We start from the raw sequence: 17,514 nt of genomic DNA on the forward strand, positions 1-17,514 counted from the left end.
CCGGCACTTAGAAACAGACTGAGAAACCAGAGAAAACATTCTCCTGTTACCTGTTCCTTTTGTGCTATATAAACGAACTTCTCTCCACATGCTCATTTCTGAGAGATATGTGTGTGTGAAACCCGTCCTTCACATAGCTTGTTGGAACACATAGTTTCTATAGAGTTGCAAATTACTCTCCATACATATATATGGGAAGGTACAAGCTCCAACTCGGTTTTACAGTGAAAACTGCAGGAACATCAAACCGGCACTAGGAAACAGACTGAGAAACCAGAGAAAAAGTTTCTCCTGCATCCCGTTCCCTGTGAGCTAAATGAATGAACGTCTCTCCACATGCTCAGTTCTGACAGATTAGTGTGTGTGAAGGCCGTACTTCATCTAGCTTGTTGAGAACACAAAGTTTCTATACAGTTGCAAACTACTCTACTTACATATATATGGGGAGGTTCTAGCTCCAACTCGGTTTTACAGTGAAAACTGCAGGAACATCAAACCTGCACTAGGATACACACTGAGAAACCAGACTAAATGTTTCCCTGCAACCCGTTCCCTTCGTGCTAGATGAACGAACGTCTCTCCACATGCTCAATTCTGAGAGATAAGTGTCTGTGAAAGCCGTCCTTCACCAAAGTTGCTGGGAAATCAAAGTTTCCATACAGTTGCAAACTGCACTCCAAACACACATATGGGTAGGTACTAGATCCAACTCTGTTTTACAGTGAAAACTGCAGGAATTTCAACCCGGCACTTAGAAACAGACTGAGACACCAGAGTAAAAGTTTCTCCTGCAACCCGTTCCCTTTGAGCTAGATGAAGGAACGTCTCTCCACATGCTCAGTTCTGACAGATAATTGTGTGTGAAAGGCGTCCTTCACCTAGCTTGTTGGGAACACAAAGTTTCTATACAGTTGCAAACTACTCTCCTTAAATATATATGGGGAGGTTCAAGCTCCAACTCGGTTTTACAGTGAAAACTGCAGGAACTTGAAACCGGAACTTGGAAACAGACTGTGAAACCAGTGTAAATGTTTCTCCTGCAAATCGTTCGCTTTGTGCTAGATGAACGAAAGTCTCTCCACATGCTCAGTTCTGAGAAATAAGTGTGTGTGAAATCCTTCCTTCATCTAGCATGTTGGGAATACAAAGATTTATACAGTTGCAAACAACACTCCATTCATATATATGGGGTGTACTAGTTCCAACAAGGTTTTACACAGAAAACTGCAGGAACTTCAAATCACCACTAGAACATACTGAGAAACCAGAGTAAAAGTTTCCCTGCAAACCGTTCCATTTGTGCTAGATGAAAGAACGTCTCTCCACATGCTCAATTCTGAGAGATAATTGTGTGTGAAAGCCGTCCTTCACCTAGCTTGTTGGGAACACAAAGTTTCTATACAGTTGCAAACTACACTCCATATATATATATGGTTAGGTACTAGATCCAACTCGGTTTTACAGTGAAAATTGCAGGGAATTCAAACCGGCACTAGGAAAAAGACTGAGAAACTAGAGAAAAAGTTTCTCCTGCAACACGTTCCCTTTGAGATAGATGAACGAACGTCTCTCCACATGCTCAGTTCGGACAGATAAGTGTGTGTGAAAGCCGTCCTTCACCTAGCTTGTTGGGAACACAAAGTTTCTATACATTTGCAAACTACTCTCCTTAAATATATATGGGGAGGTTCAAGCTCCAACTCGGTTTTACAGTGAAAACTGCAGGAACTTCATACCTGCACTAGGATACACACTAAGAAACCTGAGTAAAATTTCCACTGCAACCCGTACCATTTGTGCTAGATGAAAGAACGTCTCTCCACATGCTCAGTTCTGAGAGGTATGTGTGTGTGAAAGCCGTCCTTCACCAATCTTGTTGGGAACACATAGTTTCTATACAGTTGTAAACTACTCTTCTTACATATATATGGGTAGGTACTAGCTCCAACTGGGTTTTACAGTGAAAACTGCAGGAACATCAAATCTGCACTAGGATACACACTGAGAAACCAGACTAAATGTTTCCCTGCAACCCGTTCCCTTCGTGCTAGATGAACGAACGTCTCTCCACATGCTCAATTCTGAGAGATAAGTGTCTGTGAAAGCCGTCCTTCACAAACTTGCTGGGAACTCAAAGTTTCCATACAGTTGCAAACTGCACTCCAAACACATATATGGGGAGGTACTATATCCAACTCTGTTTTACAGTGAAAACTTCAGGAATTTCAAACCGGCACTTAGAAACAGACTGAGAAACCAAAGAATAAGATTCTCCTGCTACCCGTTCCTTTTGTGCTAGATGAACGAACGTCTCTCCACATGCTCAGTTCTGAGAGATATGTGTGTGTGAAAGCCGTCCTTCACCAAGCTTGTTGGGAACACAAAGTTTCTATACAGTTGCAAACTACTCTTCTTACATATATATGGGTAGGTACTAGCTCCAACTGGGTTTTACAGTGAAAACTGCAGGAACTTCAAACCTGCACTAGGATACACACTGAGAAAACTGAGTAAAAGTTTTCCTGCCACCCATTCGCTTTGTGATAGTTCAACGAACGTCTCCCTACATGCTCAGTTCTGAGAGATATGTGTGTGTGAAAGCCGTCCTTCACCTAGCTTTTTGGGAAAAGAAAGTTTCTTTAAGTTGCAAACTACTATACACACATATACATGGGGTGGTAATATCTCCAACTAGGTTTTACAGTGAGAAGTGCAGGAACTTCAAACAGGAACTTGGAAACACACTGAGAAAACAGAGTAAATGTTCTCCTGCAAACTGTTCCATTTGTGTTAGATGAACGAAAGTCTCTCCCCATGCTCAGTTCTGAGAGATTAGTGTGTGTGAAAGCCGTCCTTCAACTAGCTTGTTGGGAACTCAAAGTTTGTATAAAGTTGCAAACTACTCTCCATACATATATATGGGGAGGTACTAGCTCCAAAACAATTTTACAGTGAAAACTGCAGGAATTTCAAACCGGCACTTAGAAACAGACTGAGAAACCAGAGAAAAACATTCTCCTGTTACCTGTTCCTTTTGTGCTATATAAACGAACTTCTCTCCACATGCTCATTTCTGAGAGATATGTGTGTGTGAAACCCGTCCTTCACATAGCTTGTTGGAACACATAGTTTCTATAGAGTTGCAAATTACTCTCCATACATATATATGGGAAGGTACAAGCTCCAACTCGGTTTTACAGTGAAAACTGCAGGAACATCAAACCGGCACTAGGAAACAGACTGAGAAACCAGAGAAAAAGTTTCTCCTGCATCCCGTTCCCTGTGAGCTAAATGAATGAACGTCTCTCCACATGCTCAGTTCTGACAGATTAGTGTGTGTGAAGGCCGTACTTCATCTAGCTTGTTGAGAACACAAAGTTTCTATACAGTTGCAAACTACTCTACTTACATATATATGGGGAGGTTCTAGCTCCAACTCGGTTTTACAGTGAAAACTGCAGGAACATCAAACCTGCACTAGGATACACACTGAGAAACCAGACTAAATGTTTCCCTGCAACCCGTTCCCTTCGTGCTAGATGAACGAACGTCTCTCCACATGCTCAATTCTGAGAGATAAGTGTCTGTGAAAGCCGTCCTTCACCAAAGTTGCTGGGAAATCAAAGTTTCCATACAGTTGCAAACTGCACTCCAAACACACATATGGGTAGGTACTAGATCCAACTCTGTTTTACAGTGAAAACTGCAGGAATTTCAACCCGGCACTTAGAAACAGACTGAGACACCAGAGTAAAGTTTCTCCTGCAACCCGTTCCCTTTGAGCTAGATGAAGGAACGTCTCTCCACATGCTCAGTTCTGACAGATAATTGTGTGTGAAAGGCGTCCTTCACCTAGCTTGTTGGGAACACAAAGTTTCTATACAGTTGCAAACTACTCTCCTTAAATATATATGGGGAGGTTCAAGCTCCAACTCGGTTTTACAGTGAAAACTGCAGGAACTTGAAACCGGAACTTGGAAACAGACTGTGAAACCAGTGTAAATGTTTCTCCTGCAAATCGTTCGCTTTGTGCTAGATGAACGAAAGTCTCTCCACATGCTCAGTTCTGAGAAATAAGTGTGTGTGAAATCCTTCCTTCATCTAGCATGTTGGGAATACAAAGATTTATACAGTTGCAAACAACACTCCATTCATATATATGGGGTGTACTAGTTCCAACAAGGTTTTACACAGAAAACTGCAGGAACTTCAAATCACCACTAGAACATACTGAGAAACCAGAGTAAAAGTTTCCCTGCAAACCGTTCCATTTGTGCTAGATGAAAGAACGTCTCTCCACATGCTCAATTCTGAGAGATAATTGTGTGTGAAAGCCGTCCTTCACCTAGCTTGTTGGGAACACAAAGTTTCTATACAGTTGCAAACTACACTCCATATATATATATGGTTAGGTACTAGATCCAACTCGGTTTTACAGTGAAAATTGCAGGGAATTCAAACCGGCACTAGGAAAAAGACTGAGAAACTAGAGAAAAAGTTTCTCCTGCAACACGTTCCCTTTGAGATAGATGAACGAACGTCTCTCCACATGCTCAGTTCGGACAGATAAGTGTGTGTGAAAGCCGTCCTTCACCTAGCTTGTTGGGAACACAAAGTTTCTATACATTTGCAAACTACTCTCCTTAAATATATATGGGGAGGTTCAAGCTCCAACTCGGTTTTACAGTGAAAACTGCAGGAACTTCATACCTGCACTAGGATACACACTAAGAAACCTGAGTAAAATTTCCACTGCAACCCGTACCATTTGTGCTAGATGAAAGAACGTCTCTCCACATGCTCAGTTCTGAGAGGTATGTGTGTGTGAAAGCCGTCCTTCACCAATCTTGTTGGGAACACATAGTTTCTATACAGTTGTAAACTACTCTTCTTACATATATATGGGTAGGTACTAGCTCCAACTGGGTTTTACAGTGAAAACTGCAGGAACATCAAATCTGCACTAGGATACACACTGAGAAACCAGACTAAATGTTTCCCTGCAACCCGTTCCCTTCTTGCTAGATGAACGAACGTCTCTCCACATGCTCAATTCTGAGAGATAAGTGTCTGTGAAAGCCGTCCTTCACAAACTTGCTGGGAACTCAAAGTTTCCATACAGTTGCAAACTGCACTCCAAACACATATATGGGGAGGTACTATATCCAACTCTGTTTTACAGTGAAAACTACAGGAATTTCAAACCGGCACTTAGAAACAGACTGAGAAACCAAAGAATAAGATTTTCCTGCTACCCGTTCCTTTTGTGCTAGATGAACGAACGTCTCTCCACATGCTCAGTTCTGAGAGATATGTGTGTGTGAAAGCCGTCCTTCACCAAGCTTGTTGGGAACACAAAGTTTCTATACAGTTGCAAACTACTCTTCTTACATATATATGGGTAGGTACTAGCTCCAACTGGGTTTTACAGTGAAAACTGCAGGAACTTCAAACCTGCACTAGGATACACACTGAGAAAACTGAGTAAAAGTTTTCCTGCCACCCATTCGCTTTGTGATAGTTCAACGAACGTCTCCCTACATGCTCAGTTCTGAGAGATATGTGTGTGTGAAAGCCGTCCTTCACCTAGCTTTTTGGGAAAAGAAAGTTTCTTTAAGTTGCAAACTACTATACACACATATACATGGGGTGGTAATATCTCCAACTAGGTTTTACAGTGAGAAGTGCAGGAACTTCAAACAGGAACTTGGAAACACACTGAGAAAACAGAGTAAATGTTCTCCTGCAAACTGTTCCATTTGTGTTAGATGAACGAAAGTCTCTCCCCATGCTCAGTTCTGAGAGATTAGTGTGTGTGAAAGCCGTCCTTCAACTAGCTTGTTGGGAACACAAAGTTTCCATAAAATTGCAAACTACTCTCCATACATATATATGGGGAAGTACTAGCTCCAATACGGTTTTACAGTGAAAACTGCTGGAACTTCAAACCGGCACTAGGAAACAGACTGAGAAACCAGAGAAAAACATTCTCCTGTTACCTGTTCCTTTTGTGCTATATAAACGAACTTCTCCCCACATGCTCAGTTCTGAGAGATTTGTGTGTGTGAAACCCGTCCTTCACATAGCTTGTTGGAACCCAAAGTTTCTATAGAGTTAAAAATTACTCTCCATACATATATATGGGAAGGTACTAGCTCCAGCTCGGTTTTACAGTGAAAACTGCAGGAACATCAAACCGGCACTAGGAAACAGACTGAGAAACCAGAGAAATAGTTTTTCCTGCATCCCGTTCCCTGTGAGCTATATGAATGAACGTCTCTCCACATGCTCAGTTCTGACAGATATGTGTGTTTGAAGGCCGTTCTTCATCTAGCTTGTTGGGAACAAAAAGTTTCTATACAGTTGTAAACTACTCTACTTACATATATATGGGGAGGTACTAGCTCCAACTCCGTTTTACAGTGAAAACTGCAGGAACATCAAACCTGCACTAGGATACACACTGAGAAACCAGACTAAATGTTTCCCTGCAACCCGTTCCCTTCGTGCTAGATGAACGAACGTTTCTCCACATGCTCAGTTCTCAGAGATAAGTGTCTGAGAAAGCCGTCCTTCACCTAGCTTGTTGGGAACACAAAGATTCTTTTCAGTTGCAAACTACACTTCATAGATATATATGGGGAGGTACTAGCTCCAACTGTCTTTTACAGAGAAAACTGCAGGAACTTCAAACCGGAAGTAGGAAACAGACTGACAAACCAGAGTAAAATTTTCTCCTGCAAACTATCCCTTTGTGCTAAATGAACGAACATCTCTCCACATGCTCAGTTCTGAGAGACAAGTGTGTGTGAAAGCCGTCCTTCACCTAGCTTGTTGGGAACACAAAGTTTCTTTTCAGTTGCAATCTACTCTCCATACATATATATGGGGCAGTACTAGCTCCAACACGCTTTTACAGTGAAAACTGCAGGAACTTCAAAACGGCACTAGGAAACACACTGAGAAACCTGAGTAAAGTTTCTCCTGCAACCCGTTCCCTTTGTGCTAGATGAACGAACGTCTCTTCACATGATCAGTTCTGTGAGATATGTGTGAGTGAAAGCCGTCCTTCGCCTAACTTTTGGGGAACAGTTTGTATACAGTTGCAAACAACTCTACACACATATATATGAGGAGGTACTAGCTCCAACTCGGTATTACAGTGAAAACTGCAGGAACTTCAAACCGGCACTAGGAAACACACTGAGAAACCTGAGTAAAGTTTCTCCTGCAACACGTTCCCTTTGAGCTAGATGAAAGAACGTCTCTCCACATGCTCAGTTCTGACAGAAAAGTGTGTGTGAATGCCGTTCTTCACCTAGCTTGTTGGGAACACAAACTTTCTATACAGTTGCAAGCTACTCTCCATACATATATATGGAGAGGTACAAGCTGCAACTCGTTTTTACTGTGAAGACTGCAGGAACTTCAAACCTGCACTAGGATACACACTGAGAAATCTGAGTAAAAGTTTTCCTGCAACCCATTCGCTTTGTGATAGTTGAACGAACGTCTCCCCACATGCTCAGTTCTGAGAGATAAGTGTGTGTGAAAGCCGTCCTTCAACTAGCTTTTTGGGAAAAGACAGTTTCTTTAAGATGCAAACTACTCTACACACATATATATGTGGTGGTAATATCTCTAACTAGGTTTTACATTGAAAAGTGCAGGAAGTTCAAACAGGAACTTGGAAACACACTGAGAAACCAGAGAAAATGTTCTCCTGCAAAATGTTCCTTTGTGTTAGATGAACTAAAGTCTCTCCACATGCTCAGTTCTGAGAGATAAGTGTGTGTGAAAGCCGTCCTTCACCTAGCTTGTTGGGAAATCAAAGATTCTATACAGTTGCAAAGTACAATCCAAAAACCTATATGGGGAGTTACTAGATCCAACACTTTTTTAAAGTGAAAACTGCAGGAATTTCAAACCGGCACTTAGAAACAGACTGAGAAACCAGAGAAAAACATTCTCCTGTTACCTCTTCCTTTTGTGGTATATAAACGAACGTCTCTCCACACGCTCAGTTCTGAGATATATGTGTGTGTGAAAGCCGCCCTTCACGTAAATTGTTGGAACACAAAGTTTCTATAGAATTGCAAATTACTCTCCATACATATATATGGGAAGGTACTAGCTACAACTCGGTTTTACAGTGAAAACTGCAGGAACATCAAACCGGCACTAGGAAACAGACTGAGAAACCAGAGAAAAAGTTTCTCCTGCATCCCGTTCATTGTGAGGTAGATGAATGAACGTCTCTCCACATGCTCAGTTCTGACAGATAAGTGTGAGTGAAGGCCGTTCTTCATCTAGCTTGTTGGGAACACAAAGTTTCTATACAGTTGCAAATTACTCTACTTACATATATATGGGTAGGTACTAGCTCCAACTGGGTTTTACAGTGAAAACTGCAGGAACATCAAACCTGCACTAGGATACACACTGAGAAACCAGACTAAATGTTTCCCTGCATCCAGTTCCCTTCGTGCTAGATGAACGATGGTCTCTCCACATGCTCAATTCTGAGAGATAAGTGTCTGTGAAAGCCGTCCTTCACCAAAGTTGCTGGGAAATCAAAGTTTCCATACAGTTGCAAACTGCACTCCAAACACATATATGGGTAGGTACTAGATCCAACACTGTTTTACAGTGAAAACTGCAGGAATTTCAACCCGGCACTTAGAAATAGACTGAGACACCAGAGTAAAAGTTTCTCCTGCAACCCGTTCCCTTTGTGCAGGTTGAACGAACGTCTCTCCAAATGCTCAGTTCTGAGGGATAAGTGTGTGTGAAAGCCGTCCTACAGCTAGATGGTTGGAGACACAAAGTTTCTATAAAGTTGCAAACTACTCTCCATAAATATATACGGGGAGGTACTAGCTCCAACTCGGTTTTACAGTGAAAACTGGAGGAACTTGAAACAGGAACTTGGAAACAGACTGTGAAACCAGTGTAAAAGTTTCCCCTGCAAATGTTTCGCTTTGTGCAAGATGAACGAACGTATCTCCACAAGCTCAGTTCTGAGAAATAAGTGCGTGTGAAAGCCTTCCTTCACCTAGCTTGTTGGGAATACAAATATTTATACAGTTGCAAACAACACTCCATCCATATATATGGGGATGTTCTAGTTCCAACACGGTTTTACACTGAAAACTGCAGGAACTTCAAATCACCACTAGGAAACATACTGAGAAACCAGAGTTAAAGTTTACCTGCAACCCGTTTTTATGTGCTAGATGAACGAACGTCTCTCCACATGCTCAGTTCTGAGAGATAATGGTGTGTGAAAGCCGTCCTTCACCTAGCTTGTTGGGAACTCAAAGTTTATATAGAGTTGCAAACTACAATCCAAACACATATATGGGGAGGTACTAGTTCCAACTCGGTTTTACAGTGAAAACTGCAGGAATTTCAAACCGGCACTTAGCAACAGACTGAGAATCCAGAGAAAAAGATTCCCCTGCAAACTTTTCCTTTTGTGCTAGATAAACCAACGTCACTCCACATGCTCACTTCTGATAGATATGTGTGTGTGAAAGCCTTCCTTCACATAGCGTGTTGGAACACAAAGATTCTATAGAGTTGCCAATTACTCTCCATACATATATATGGGGAGGTACTAGCTCCAACTCGGTTTTACACTGAAAACTGCAGGAACATCAAACTGGCACTAGGAAACACACTAAGAATCCTGAGTAAAAGTTTCTCCTGCAAACCGTTCCATTTGTGCTAGATGAAGGAACGTCTCTCCACATGCTCAGTTCTGAGAGATATGTGTGTGTGAAAGCCGTCCTTCACCTAGCTTGTTGGGAACACAAAGTTTCTATACAGTTGCAAACTACACTCCATATATATATATGGTTAGGTACTAGATCCAACTCGGTTTTACAGTGAAAATTGCAGGGAATTCAAACCGGCACTAGAAAACAGACTGAAAAATCAGAGAAAAACATTCTCCTGCAAAATATTCCCTTTGTGTTAGATGAACGAACGTCTCTCCACATGCTCAGATCTGAGAAATAAGTGGGTGTGAAAACCTTCCTTCACCTAGCTTGTTGGGAATACAAAGATTTATACAGTTACAAACAACACTCCATTCATATATATGGGGATGTATTAGTTCCAACACGGTTTTACGCTGAAAATTGCAGGAACTTCAAATCACCACTAGGAAAAATACTGAGAAATCAGAGTAAAAGTTTCCCTGCAACCCGTTCCTTTTGTGCTAGATGAACGAACTTCTCTCCACATGCTCAGTTCTGAGAGATAATGGTGTGTGAAAGCCGTCCTTCACCTAGCTGGTTGGGAACTCAAAGTTTATTTAAAGTTGTAAACTACAATCCAAACAAATATATGTGGAGGAACTAGCTCCAACTCGGTTTTACAGTGAAAACTGCAGGAACTTCAAACCGGCACTTAGAAACAGACTGAGAATCCAGAGAAAAAGATTCCCCTGCAAAATTTTCCTTTTGTGCTAGATAAACGAACTTCTCTCCACATGCTCACTTTTGATAGATATATGTGTGTGAAAGCCGCCCTTCACATAGCTTGTTGGAACACAAAGTTTCTATAGAGTTGCAAATTACTCTCCATACATATATATGGGGAGGTACTAGCTCCAACTCGGTTTTACAGTGAAAACTGCAGGAACATCAAACTGGCACTAGGAAACACACTGAGAAACCTGAGAAAAAGTTTCTCCTGCAACCCGTTCCCTTTGTGCTAGATGAACGAACATCTCTCCACATGCTCAGTTCTGAGAGATATGTGTGTGTGAAAGTCGTCCTTCACCTAGCTTGTTGGGAACACAAAGTTTCTATACAGTTGCAAACTACACTCTCTCTATATATATGGTTAAGTACTATATCCAAATCGGGTTTACAGTGAAAATTGCAGGGAATTCAAACCGGCACTAGGAAAAAGACTGAGAAACCAGAGAAAAGGTTACTTCTGCAATCCGTTCCCTTTGAGCTAGATGAACGAACGTCTCTCCACATGCTCAGTTCTGACAGATAATTGTGTGTGAAAGGCGTCCTTCACCTAGCTTGTTGGGAACACAAAGTTTCTATACAGTTGCAAACTACTCTCCTTACATATATATTGGGAGGTTCAAGCTCCAACTCGGTTTTACAGTGAAAACTGCAGGAACTTGGGACCGGATCTTGGATACACACTAAGAAAACTGAGTAAAAGTTCCCCTGCAGCCCGTTCCCTTTGTGCTAGATGAACGAACGTCTCTCCACATGCTCAGTTCTGAGAGATAAGTGTGTGTGAAAGCCGTCCTTCACCTAGCTTGTTGGGAACAGACAGTTTCTATACAGTTGCAAACTACACTCCATACATATATATGGGGAGGTACTAGCACCAACTCGGTTTTACAGTGAAATCTGCATGAACTTCAAACCGGGACTTGGAAACACACTGAGAAACCAGAGTAAAAGTTTCACCTGGAAACCTTTCCTTTTGTGCTAGATGAACGTACGTCTCTCCACATGCTCAGATCTGAGAGATAAGTGGGTGTGAAAGCAGTTCTTCACCTGGCTTTTTGGGAACACAAAGTTTCTATAAAGTTACAAACTACTCTCCATACATATATACGGGGAGGTACTAGATACAACTCGGTTTTACAGTGAAAAATGTAGGATTTTCAAACAGGCACTAGGAAACACACTGAGAAACCTTAGTAACAGTTTCTGCTGCAACCCGATCCCTTTGTGCTAGATGAACGAACATCTCTCCACATGCTCAGATCTGAGAGATAATTGAGTGTGAAAGCCGTCCTTCACCTAGCTTGTTGGGAACACAAAGTATCTATAAATTTGCAAACAACTCTCCATACAGATATATAGGGAGGTACTACATCAAATACAGTTTTACAGTGAAAAGTGCAGGATCTTCAAACCGGCACTAGGAAACAGACTGAGAAATCAGAGTAAAAGTTTCTCCTGCAACTGGTTCCCTTTGAGCTAGTTGAACGAACATCTCTCCACATGCTCCGTTCTGAGAGATAAGTGTGTGTGAAAGCCGTCCTTCACCTAGCTTGTTGGGAACACAAAGTTACTATAAAGTTGCAAACTACTCTCCATACTGATATATGGGGAGGTACAATATCCAATACCTTTTTACAGTGAAAACTGCAGAATTTCAAACTGGCACTAGGAAACAGACTGTGAAGTCACAGTAAAAGTTTCTCCTGCAAATCGTTCCCTTTGAGCTAGATGAGCGATCGTCTCTCCACATGCTCAGTTCAGAGAGATAAGTGTGTGTGAAAGCCGTCCTTCACCTTGCTTGTTGGGAACACAAAGTTTCTATACAGTTGCAAACTACTCTCCATATATATATACGTGGAGGTACTAGCTCCAACTCGGTTTTACAGTGAAAACTAAAGGAACTTGAAACCGGCACTTGGAAACAGACTGAGAAACCGGAGAAAAAGTTACTCCTGCCACCTGTTCCTTTTATGCTAGATAAAAGAACGTCTCTCCACATGCTCAGTTCTGAGAGATAATTGTGTGAGAAAGCCTTCCTTCACTTAGCTTGTTTGAAACTCAAAGTTTCTATACAGTTGCAAATTACAGTAGATAAATATATATGGAGATGTACTAGCTCCAATCTGGTTTTACAGTGAAAAATGCAGGAAGGTCAAACCGTCACTAAGAAACAAAGTGAGAAACCAGATTAAAAGTTTCTTCTGCAAACCGTTCGCTTTTTGAAAGATGAACGAACGTCTCTCCAAATGCTCAGTTCTGAGAGAAAATTGTGTGTGAAAGCCGTCCTTCACCTAGCTTGTTGGGAACCCAATGTTTCTATACAGTTGCAAACTACACTTCATATATATATATGGGGTGGTTCTAGATCCAACTCGGTTTTACAGTGAAAACTGCAGGGACTTCAAACCAGCACTAGGAAACATACTGAGAAACCAGAGTAAAAGTTCTCCTGCAACCCGTTCCCTTTGTGCTAGATGAACGAACGTCTCTCCACATGCTCAGTTATGAGAGATAAATGTGTGTGAATACCGTCCTTCACCTAGCTTGTTGGGAAAAGACAGTTTCTATACAGTTGCAAACTACTCTCCATAAATATATATGGGGAGGTATAAGCTCCAACTCGATTTTACAGTAAAAACTGCAGGAACTTCAAAACGGCTCTATGAAACAGAATTATAAAAGGGAGTAAAGTTTCCCCCCAACCCGTTCCGTTTGTGCTTGATGAACGAACAACTCTCCACATGTTCAGTTCTGAGAGATAACTGTGTGTGAAAACCGTCCTTCACATAGCTTGGTGGGAACACAAAATTTCTATAGAGTTGCAAACTACACTCCATACATATATATGGGGAAGTACGATCTCCAACTCGATTTTACAGTGAAAACTGCAGGAACTTCAACCAGGCACTCGGAATCAGACTGAGAAACCACAGTAAAATTTTATCCTGCATCCGTTTCCATTTGTGCCAGATGAACGAACGTCTCTCCACATGCTCAGTTCTGAGAGATAAGTGTGTGTGTAAAATCCGTCCTTCACCTAGCTTGTTGGGAACACAAAGTTTCTATACAGTTGCAAACTACACTCCATACATATATATGGGGAGGTACGAGCACAAACTCGGTTTTATAATGAAAACTGCAGGAAATTCACACCGTCAGTAGAAACAGACTTAGAAACCAGAGTAAATTTTTCCCTGCAATCTATTCCCTTTGAGCTAGATGAAGGAAAGTCTCTCCACATGCTCAGTTCTGAGGGATAAGTGTGTGTGAAAACCTTCCTTCACCTAGCTGGTTGGGATAACAAAGTTTCTATACATTAGCCAACTACAAACCATACATATATATGGGGAAGTGCTAGCTCCAACTCGTGTTTACAGTGAAAACTGCAGGAAATTCAAACCGGCACTAGGAAAAAGACTGAGAAACCAGAGAAAAGGTTTCTCCTGCAACCCGTTCCCTTTGAGCTAGATGAACGAACTTCTCTCCACATTCTCATTTCTGAGAGAGATGTGTGTGTGAAAACCGTCCTTCACCTAGCTTGTTGGGAACACAAAGATTCTTTTCAGTTGCAAACTACACTTCATAGATATATATGGGGAAGTACTAGCTCCAACTGTCTTTTACAGAGAAAACTGCAGAAATTCAAACCGGCAGTAGGAAACAGACTGACAAACCAGAGTAAAATTTTCTCCTGCAAACTATCCCTTTGTGCTAAATGAACGAACATCTCTCCACATGCTCAGTTCTGAGAGATAAGTGTGTGTGAAAGCCGTCCTTCACCTAGCTTGTTGGGAACACAAAGTTTCTTTTCAGTTGCAATCTACTCTCCCTACATATATTTGGGGGAGTACTAGCTCCAACTCGCTTTTACAGTGAAAACTGCAGGAACTACAAACCGGCACTAGGAAACAGGCTGAGAAACCAGAGTAAAAGTTTCTCCTGCAACCCGTTCCTTTGTTTTAGATAAATGAACTTCTCTTCACATGCTCAGTTCTGAGAGATAAGTGTGTGTGAAAGGCGTCCTTCACCTAGCTTGTTGGGAACACAAAGTTTCTATACAGTTGCAAACTACACTCCCTACATATATATGGGGTGGTACTAGCTCCAACTCGGATTTACAGTGAAAAGTTTATGAACCTACAACCGGCACTAGAAAACATACTGAGAATCCAGTGTAAGTGTTTATTCTGCAACCCATTCCCTTTAAGCTACATGATCGAACGTCTCTCCACATGATCAATTCTGACAGTTAAGTGTGTGTGGAAGCCATATATCACCTACCTTGTTTGGAACACACACATTATTTTCAGTGGAATTCAATACTACATACATATATATGGGGAGTTAGTAGTTCCAACGTTGTTTTACAGTGAAAACTGAATGAAATTCATACCGGCATTAGGAAAGATACTAAGAAACCAGAGTAAGTGTTTATACTGCAACCCATTCCCTTTAAGCTAGTTGAACGAACGTCTCTCCACATGCTCAATTCTGAGAGTTAAATGTGTGTGAAAGCCGACAATATTATCGCTTGTTCGGAACACATGCTGTCTTTTCATGGGAAACTACACTTCATACATATATATGGGGAGGTACTAGCTCTTTACTCGGTTTTACCTTGAATTGTGAATGTGGGGAGATGTTTGTTCATATAGCATAAATGGAATGGGTTGCAGTAGAGACACTTACTCTGGCTTCTCAGTATTTTTCTTTGTGCCGGTTTGAAGTTCATGCAGTTCTCACTGTAAAACCGTGTTTGAGTTAATACACCCCCATATATATATATATATATGTAGTGTACTTCCCCACTGAAAAGAAAGTGTGTGTTTCCCACAAGCTAGGTGAATGAGGGCTTTCACAGACACTTAACTCTCAGAGTTGAACATGTGGAGAAACTTTCTTTTATCTAACTTAAAGGGAATGGGTTGCGGTAGATACGCTTACTCCTGTTTCTCATTATTTCTCCTAGTGCCGCTTTGAAGTTCATGGAGTTTTCTCTGTAAAACAGAGTTGGAACTAGTACCTCCACATATATCCGTATGTAGTGTAGATACCCACTGAAAAGAAAATATGTTCCCAACAAGCTAGGGGATTTATTGCTTCCCACTCTCTTAACTGTCAGAATTGGGCATGTAGACAGACGTTCGTACATCTAGCATAAAGGGAGTGGTTTCTAGTAGAAAGAATTATTCTGGTTTTTCAGTATGTTCTCCTATTGCCGGTTTGAAGTTCATGCATTTTTTACTCTAAAACCTAGTTTGAACTAGTACCTCCCCATATCTATGTATGCAGTGAATTTTCCGACTGAATAGGATCTGTGTGTTCCCAACAAGCTATGTGATTGACGGCTTTCACACACACTTAACTCTCAGAATTTTGCATGTGGAGAGACTTTCGTTCATCCAGCATAAAGGGAATGGTTTTTATTTGAAACACATACTCTGGTTTCTCAGTCTGTTTTCCTAGTGCCGGTTTGAAGTTCATGCAATTTCACTGTAAAACTGAATTGTAGCTTGTCCTCCCCATAGATATATATGTGGTGTGGTTCCCCACTCAAAATAAACTGTGTTTTCCCAACAAAATAGTTAGTTGATTGCTTTCAGACACATTCAACTCTCAGAAATTAGCTGTAGAGAGGCTTTCATTCATCTAGCATAATAGAAATGGATAGCATTAGAAAGACTTACTCTGATTTCTCGTATGGTTTTTTAGTGCCGGTATGAAGTTCATGTAATTTTCACTGTAAAACAGAGTTGGAGCTAGTACCTCCCCATGTATATGTATGTATTCTAGTTACCCACTCAAAAGAAACTGTGTCTTCCCTACAAGCTAGGTGATTGTCGGTTTTGACACACATTCAACCCTCAGAATTTAGCATGTCTTTTATCCATCTTAAAAGGTAGAGTGAAATGTTGAAACACATTCTCTGATTTCTCTCATGTTTCCAAGCGCTGGTTTCAATTTAATAGTAGTTTGCTGTGGAAAATACAATTGCAGCGAGTGCTTCCCGTTTGATATTTAAGTTGCATAAGTCCCCCAGACCAGAGACTCTGGCTTTCCCAGAAGTTAGGTGAAGGACGGCTCCAACACACATACTTACGTCAGAAGTGACCATGTGCTGAGGCGTTCTATCATCCAGCATTGAAGGTTAAGTGACATACAGAAACACTTACTCTGATTTCTCAGCATGTTTCTGAAAGCCGGTTTCAAGGAAAAGCAGTTTGCAGTGGAAAACCGACTTGGTACTAATAATCCCCATATATATGAAAGCAGCATATTTTCCCTAGTTCGGAAACTCTAGCTTTCCTACAAGCTAGGTGACGGTGGGCTTCCACACACATACAGACCTGAAAGTAGAGCATGTGGAGAGGTGTTATTTCATTCAGCATAAAAGGCAGGGTGACATTTAGAAACACATTCTCTGATATATCAGCCTATTTCCTAACGCCGGTTTGAAAGTAAAAGTATTTTGTTGTGGAAAAATGAATTGGAGCCATTGCCTCCCCTTAGATATGCTAGTAGCGTAGTTCCCCTAGACCAGAAACTCTGGGTTTCAAGGTAGGTGAACGACGTCTCCAACACAATTTCAGATGTCGGAAGTGAGCATGTGGAGAGGCGTTCTTTCATCCAGCATTGAATGTTAAGTGACATACAGAAACACTCTGATTTCTCAGCATGTTTCTCAAAGCCGGTTTCAAAGAAAAGTGGTTTGCAGTGGAAAACCGAGTTGGTGCTAGTACGTCCCCATATATATGAAAGCAGCGTAGTTTCCCTTGGCCAGAAACTCTGGTTTCCCAACCAGCTATTGGAAGGACGGCTTCCACACGCATACAGATCTGAAAATTGAGCATGTAGAGAGGCATCCTTTCATCCAGCATAAAAGACAGAGGGACTTCTAGACACACATTCTCTGATTTCTCAGAATGTTTCCTAACGCCGGTTTCAAAGCAAAAGCCGTTTGCTGTGGATAACCGTGTTGGAGCTTGTGCCTCCCCTTACATATGTAAGTAGTGTAGATGCTCTA

The sequence above is a fragment of the Camelus ferus genome, chromosome X (genome assembly GCF_009834535.1).
Source record: "Camelus ferus isolate YT-003-E chromosome X, BCGSAC_Cfer_1.0, whole genome shotgun sequence".
Taxonomy (NCBI): Eukaryota; Metazoa; Chordata; class Mammalia; order Artiodactyla; family Camelidae; genus Camelus; species Camelus ferus.